An 8,199-nucleotide genomic window follows, 5' to 3' on the forward strand; every position below is an offset into this window, starting at 1 on the left:
ATCAGAAGAACAAAGGTCTTTTCCTACAAAAATGGCAAACAACAGCTTTGTCACAAGAATAGTTGTAAAAGCTTTCATCCGGGGCACTAATGCTGTGGTTCAGCACACATTAAAATGGCGCAAATGTTCAGTAAATTCTTTCTGCCATCTAAATAAGGTTTCCTATCAAATATGTATCCTTAAAGTGAAAAACACCTTCTCTTTGTTGTCTTTGAAGGTGTCAGCTTGACTTGCAAATGCAGTAAGTCGTAAAGCTAGGAAATTGCCTCTCTAGTGTCCGTCAGTATGCCAACATTTTTTTAAACTATTGCCATTAAAACTGAAAGTTGATCACACTGCCAGATGTATTCTCAAAACACATAAAAGGCCTTTTGCTGCCCACATAAGTGCCACAATGCCCATTTTACTGGGGTTTCAGGTGCCTCAGGGAATGGATGGGAGCACCTGGGGTCTTTGGCACCACTGTGAAATTCTTAGTCAATTTATAAGAAAAATAAACTATCTAAAGACTTTAGACATTGTTACCAAATACTGAGGAAATGTGTGTAAAATTTTTATTTTGAAGACAATAAATAAATCTCTGAATGATTGTTTCTATTTTTATTGTGAAATTTAACAAATAAGAAATAATATTGGTAATTCTAACTGACCCAAAATAAAATAAGTTTGGTCTAATTTGACTTATGACAATGAGAAAATAAAGCTAGATTTGTCACTTTATTTGGTGAATATTAAACTTTGGTTTGACTTGTATCACCTCTCTACTCTGAGCTATTCGTAACCAGTAGAAAAATTTACTTTTTGTGTTGTGTGTGTATGTTTACATGTGTATGACTAGTTTATAATTTCTGACTGAAAAACAATATCGGTATCATGTCAGAACATTAAATAGGTACAAAACATCTTCCACTCTTACTGATTTACATGAAATAGGTCTCTTTCAAGCACCACAACATGAGTGTTAAAGTTCTGTATCTTGGGTTTTACCAAACCTTTTTAGAACATGAAATAATTGCATGTAGAGAAAATGTAAAATATTATATCAAGGATACTAAATCTTTGTGTGTTAAGAGATTTTTTAAGGAAGTGAGGCATTTTTTATTTAATTTTTTGTATGTTTTTTTATCTAAAGATTTTAATTAGAAGTTGTTACAACTCTGCAGGAGAAAATGGCCATACAACATTAATACAAGCAGTGTTAAACACTACCTGTTACTGTGAAAAGTCTGCGACTGATACAAACAAGCCACTTAAGCCATCCTTCTCCAAATGCTTTCGGAAGAACTTGCAGCTTTGTTCATGACTCATGGCATCAGTCATATTCAACCCAATATGTACTTCTTTGCTAAGATGAATGGATCCAATATTAGGTGGAATTAACACCACAAGGTTGAGTTATGGATGTGAGCCAGCAGTCTGGGTTACCTCTCTTCTTTATGCACCCATCTCAGGTCTTGATCCTCCAGCTCTGAATGTCCTGCTCTCAGCCTGCCTTTAGCTATTTTTAGTGACTGCAGATGGTAATTCTTTGATTCATGTCAGTCAGAATGAATTAACGATTAATGTATCAGTCACAAAATGCATCATGAAGAGGAAAAAGAAGAAGTCCCGCCTAAATATATGTCGCAGGACGAGCCAAACTATGAAAAACGTGTGATTTATAGTCTGGAAAATACAATATGGTTTGAGATGAGAAATGTGACAGTTGTAGAGTGTGTGTAGGATTTGTTGGTGGTTTTTAATGTACTGACCTCTATTCACTCCTTTTGAAGCACTTATCCATCCCTGTTGCAGGTGCACATTTTTCTACCACGTCTCTCTTCCATTTAACTTTCTTTGAATATGCTTAGATAAAGCCCTGTGAACAACCAGCTTCTTCAGCAATAGCCTTTTTCAAAATCATCAGAACTAAAGGAAATAAAGACTCACATTTCACTCTGTGTGTGAAGGTTTTCATTATATTTTCATTTCTTGTGATGTACCTTTAATTTTTCACACCAGTCACTCTTCAGGTACAAGTTTTGCTCTAGCATCTTTTTAGTTGAACAGGCCACCACTCTCTGTCTGTGACAAATATGTCCAGTACACCAATGCATTCATCTCACTGTGGGAGCTGAACTGAATGCTGCCACCTTGTAATGCATTATGAATTGGGATTCATAAATAATTAGTAAGTGAGCACAGCAGGATTAAGAGGGATCGTGGCAGAGGGGACACAAAAACAACACCTGGAGACCTTGAATCTGCTTTTTCATAAGTTGAGTTCCCATGATAGAATGTCTTAGTGCAATCCGTTGCACACTGATGAACAGTTAATCCTGGCAGAATCTAGATTGCAAATATATTTGTACAATGGAGCATCAACATCACCGTTTTACACAATGATGCGAGTTGATGGCTGAAAAGATAATGATTGCACCAGACAAAGGTGGAGCTGAGATGCGAGTCAGGTCACTATGTGGTGGATGCATATCAGCATTAGCTCCTGCTCTGAATCTTCCCTCACGACACCAGTAGAATATATTAACCTAATGAAATAGCAAGGTATTCACTGGGATTGACTGTAAATTTGCCAGCAGTGCCTAACAGCCTCATGTGTGCTGTGTGGTGATAAAGTGGCGTCTCGCCGACTGTACTAGGGTCACATAAAAGGGTCTCAGTTTGTGTAATCGACATCATATATCCAGTCTCACACTTCTAGGACACAGGCCTTAAATTACTCTGAGGAGACTTTTTCAGTTTTTTTATTTCCTCTTGCTCCCACAGAAAGCTAAAGCATTTACCCAGTGATGCTGATTTGTTTACTCCCAGGCCTTTTCTTGCTAATCTTGATCTTCTAAAGGAATTATTGCAAAATAGTCTTGAAAAGTTTTAAAAGTTTGCCCTTTTCATCATGGGTTACCGCTTATACAATAACTAGACACTTTATTAGAAACACTTTGGTAGAACAAGCTTGATATTTGCCTGGATTTTTCATGGCCTGGGTTCAACAAGAAGCCTGAAGCAGATTTTGGTCTACATTGGGATGATAGCATCAAGTAGTTGCCAAATTAATCTCGAGTTTTCCACATTTCACAGGCGTCCATTGTAGTACAGCTAATCCATCGTCACATTTAAGAAACCTGTTTGATCTGAACTTTGTGACATCACAGTTAAATCAAGTATATAGCACATTTCAGCAACAAGGTGGTTCAAAGTGCTTTACATTATGAAAACAACACAATCAACCATATGCACATATTTGTTACGCCTCTAGACCTTGTGGGCTGCGCTACATGCATTGTGGTGTGCTTGTCCTTTTCGTTTCCTCCTTGTGCAGGGTACTGTGCTGTGGATCAGCCCCCACAGCGTAACAGGCTGTGTGTTTCCTCCTTCCAGTCTCTCTCTCTCTCTGGGCTCTCTCGTCCCTCCATGCCATGCATGGTGCGTGTGGCATTCTTCACTGCTCTGCTGCTGGGCCTCATCTCCTCCCCACGCATATGTAAGTTTCCCTTTATTTTCACATCACAACACTCACACATGTCACTCACACATATCCACAACACATCCAAGCATTTGCATTACACAACTGATTTTAACACTAACATTCCATTGTGGCTTTTGTTGACTTTGTACTTCATCTTTAATGAATATTTATTTTGAACACCGTGGCTGTGGTCTCCCAATTTTGTTACGAAACTGAGCCAGTCATAACAATTCGGCAGCTCCTGCCAACTGTGGCAGAACTGGAAGTAGAAAGCCTTTCACATCCTGATTAAACTATTGTGACTATTTAGAGGAGCAGGTACCCTGAAACGCAAGGCGTTTATCGCACAGCTCGTGGCGGCTGATCTAGCTTTTCTTTGACTCCTATGTATGTTTATTCATGTTACTTACCTTGTTCCCTGTCTTCCTCGCAGCTGGATGCCTCACTGATTCCTCCATGGTTCCTTGGATTCTCTTTCTCGCTCCATGATTTCTCTCTGGAAACCTGCCTTTAAAAACTCCTGCCAGATTCAAACTGAAGGCAAAATACTAAAAGAAAGGAAAAAAAAAAGGAAATGAGGTCTTTTTAAAATAAATTCACAAATATACAAATAAAGGGTAAGTAGTTCTCCAATATGATCTGATGGCAGTGAGGTCAATTTAATTGAAAAGTGACCATGATTAAACAAGCCAAACCATTACCCATCCAGCCAATCTCAACTCAATGGATGTACCTGCTGCTCCCTGTTATCTCAGCCCCAGGATGACGAGGTTGGCATCATGTCCATCTTCAGAGAGAACACATTCTGCTGCTCCAAACAGTCAGTAATTGTTACTTTTCTCCTCAGTGTGGTCCCGGATTGGACTTCCTCTAGCAGTCCTTATCGCATCCTGTCAAAGAAAATCTTTTGCGAAGAGAAAAAATAAAAACTCTGCCTTTCTACCTCAGTTGTCTGTAATTGTTGCCATCGCTTGAGTCTGAGAAATCATCCATCATGACAGTCCCTGCTTTGATCCTCAAACCTTACACGTTGTACACATTATATTATGTTTTATTCCATTAGAGGTGACATTTAATGTTTGCTAAATTTGACATCTGATATTATGAGACAACCACAACATAGTTACCCTACTTTGGAATTTCCTTATGATTTGTTTAGTGTTAAAATCTTATTTTGTCATAAAGAAAAATAACTTGAAATTGCTTACCACCATGAAGTGGAGATGGAAATCTTATGAAACTGTAACTAATCTCCATAGCTTTATGAATGATATTAACATAAGTTAATGGCTTTGAAAATGCCAGTGAGAACACTGAACATGCACAGAAATCCTTGGATTGACATTAACTTGTTTTCTATAGGAGCTTAGATGACATTCTTAACTAAAAATACAACAAAAAAGACAATAACACCACAGTTTCCAATCACTTTGGATTATTTTTTTTTTACACCATTTAAGCTTTTATATTAAAAAAGTATTGCGTTTAAAAAGTAATGTTGGCAACATTGATTTATCTCATTCTATCAGACTGTTATCCCTCTAATTTGAGATAAAACACAATTTATCTGTTAATGTACATTCATTGTATGTTAATGAGTTCAATTATGTGACTTGTGATTTTACCATTTGGTAGTTAACATATTTATATCATTACATCAATAAAACATGCAAAGAAACACACTCACTGTGCTGTACCTCAGTTGATGTACAGTTCAATTAGATGCAGATGGTAAAAAGAGGACACAGATATTACCGACACAGACCTTTGAGACTGTATTCATAATGTGTTGTGCAGAACATAAGTGAAATCAATGAGTGCTGAATCCCAGACATCTCAAACAGTGTACATGTAACACAAAGGGAAATATGTTCAGTAGAATAACAGAGAGGCTTACGCTGTGTCTAAATAAATTGGATTGATCTCTTTCCAAATGTGAGTGATAAAATGTCTGCTTGTTAAATTTTCAAGAAATGAAATAACGTAGCAGAAAAAGCACCATCGAGCAAGAACTGTGAATACAGTTTTCAACAACAAAAAATGGAGTTTGTGTTTGTACATTTTATGTTTGGAAGCTTTGTTCAATTTAAAATACGATTTGTATTGTCATGCTTTGATCAGCTGATCAGATCATGATCTAAGTAGAAGGAAAGTGAGGGTGAGCTGCTTCACATGTAAGCTGAAAAAGGGTAAGTCTTTCTTTCTCGTCTTACTTTAACAGTGGAGGTTAGAGAAATTTGAAAGAGGGCCGGTGTCAGGTGAGATTTAAGGTAGCCTACCATGGTGAGGGAGAAGTGGTGGAATTAAATGAGATATTCTGGTAGCTGTAGTTTCTCTCAACAAACCACACTTCTGGGATCTGAAGATTTTTCTTTTGAGCGTTTGAGACCCAAGTAGGTAATTCCAGGACACCATCATGGAGTCACTGATAATCTAGTACAAAGAGAATTTGATTACCACAGCCAAAGTTTAAAAAAATGGTTACAGAATGAGAATCCTGCTGGTCTGTGGCTTGATGAGGCGAATAGACACAAGTGAGTTAGACTTACAGCAGTAGTAACCCTGCATCACTGGGAGACCAACAGAACAAGAACAGGATAATTAGGAAGAAAAGAAAACCACCTCAGGATTATGACATGTTTCAGGAAAGAGGAAGGATTCTAGTTTGTTGATGTTATCAGTAAACTTAAAGCTCCTAACATATCAAGATCCCTAATGCAGATTAAAAAAAATAAAAGAATTCTGCAAATTTTTCAGGCATCACATACTAAAATACATACTTTCATAATTGTTTTGTTTCTGACCCTTTAAACACTAAAAATGGACAGGATTGATTGGATTTGTCACAATCTGTAATTTTGCCTTCACAATACAACATTATAAATATGTCAGAGGAGCTATAACAAAAGGCATATTCCCTCTCCTAATGCTGCCAACCCTGGTGTTATTTAGAAGAGTCATGAAGATGTTTTCCTTTCTGATCATATTTAGATGTGAACAACAAAGCATTACCATGTTTACTGAAACATCCAAGATTTTTACAGTTTTCTTGGATTATACATATGCATAATGCACAAAAACTAGGGGATTCTTTGAGCTTTTTTTTTTTTTACTGTGCTCATAAATCCTTGTTTCTTTTCTATGTGAATCACCTTTTCTGTTGCATCTCATCACCATAAACCCTGACACCTTGTAAATAATCCACTTTCATGCAGATCTTGTCCAAATTTGCTGTGGAAAAGGAAAGTGTTACAATACAAAGGCTGGTGGTTTCAGGGTCTTTATTAAATCCTTAGCATGGTTTCCGTCAATTCTGCTGCTCATTAGAAAACGTATTCCTACAATTAACCCTTAAAACTCACAGTGGTCATTAGAAAAAGCAGTAAATTAGCTGAATGCTGATTCTTCAAAACACCACAGTGATGTAAAATCAATCATGTGTCTATCATTACATCTCAGCTTTGAAAAGCAGCAACTTCAGGCAGAATATTTTACAGCTTTCTGACTGACATTCATTCACCTTGTGCCTCATAAAATAACCACTCGGGACACTTTTTTAGAATCTTTTCAATCCAGCAGATTTGAACTATTAGCCTTCTCTCCAAAGGCAAACTAAGGAAACAAATCCCATTGCAAATGCACTGAATTCTGTTAATCATATGAGAAATAAACTCTTTGTCCTTTCAAAAGCTTATAATAACAGAGGAGTTTGAGAAGTCGGAACAGTGGTCTAAGCTGATGAAGGTCAAAAGAGCTAGAAAATTAACGAACAGGGAGCAAAGGTCAGCAGTTCACTGTATTCAGTTAATCCCTTGTCACTCACATGGACTCCTTATGAAGTTTTGATTTTTAAACTCTTGTGAATGAAGTCAATTTTCTGTATTTCCATGTCAAGTCACAAGCAAAGTGTAGCAAATATGAACTTTGAACGTATACCGGTTAGCTTATCTATTTCTCCATATTGACACTTACAGAAAATTTAGTTTTTTGAAGTCCAATAGGAAATTTGTGATAAGCAAATACCAGTACCCACTGACTCCTTATTATACTTCTTTGCCCTTTGTTCCAATACCATTTAAAGATGTGATATGAAATAGTTTACTTCCCCCACATTGCTTTACAACATACTGTGTAAAATACACAACTTGATCAAGAGATAAACTAGAAAGCCACAGATTTATTTAAATGGCAGACTGAAAAAGAGACTTCTATTAAACTTCTATTTAGTGCTTCGAGTTTGAACACAAATTCATCAACCTCTCGATGATAGGATCCTATCAGCTCACATTTTATAAAAGAGTTTGAAGCATCCTTCTTTGTCAACTACTACAAAACACAACCTCTGTAAAGGACATCACCAAAAGGTAGGAAATGAACTGACTGATCACCACTTAAAATTAAACAACCAGAGTTCATTCAGAAAATGTGAAGTACAATGGTGTTCCATGGTGTATTTAACTCATTTGCAAATGCAATTGTCAAGCAAGAACCGAATGCTTTCTAAAAGCTCATATTGTCAAGGACGGGAGCACATCCTGGCAGCCTGGCATAGGAACTGGGTAAAAAATCTTCTAAAAACTCAAAAAAGACTTGAAAGGAATCATCAGACATGTTAAGGTTCAGCAAGTGATGTTTTTTCTTTAGATTTCATTTTACCTTTAATTTAACCAGGAAACAGTTATTCAGATTACACATCTGTTTTAGAACTGTATTTGTTTGTAGTTTTAGGTTAT

At 36.8% G+C, this 8,199-nt stretch overlaps 1 long non-coding RNA gene across 1 annotated transcript; it reads left to right on the top strand.

The window, feature by feature from the left end:
* Positions 1-3,333: 3,333 nt before the first annotated feature.
* LOC106908702 (uncharacterized) lies at positions 3,334-5,400 on the top strand. The gene is made up of 3 exons (XR_001415876.2): positions 3,334-3,481; positions 3,900-4,236; positions 4,314-5,400. It is a non-coding gene; the product is annotated as an uncharacterized LOC106908702 (long non-coding RNA).
* The last annotated feature ends 2,799 nt before the right edge of the window (positions 5,401-8,199 follow it).

This window comes from Poecilia mexicana, unplaced genomic scaffold, assembly GCF_051168715.1.
Source record: "Poecilia mexicana isolate PSO_F unplaced genomic scaffold, ASM5116871v1 scaffold_9, whole genome shotgun sequence".
Classification (NCBI taxonomy): Eukaryota; Metazoa; Chordata; class Actinopteri; order Cyprinodontiformes; family Poeciliidae; genus Poecilia; species Poecilia mexicana.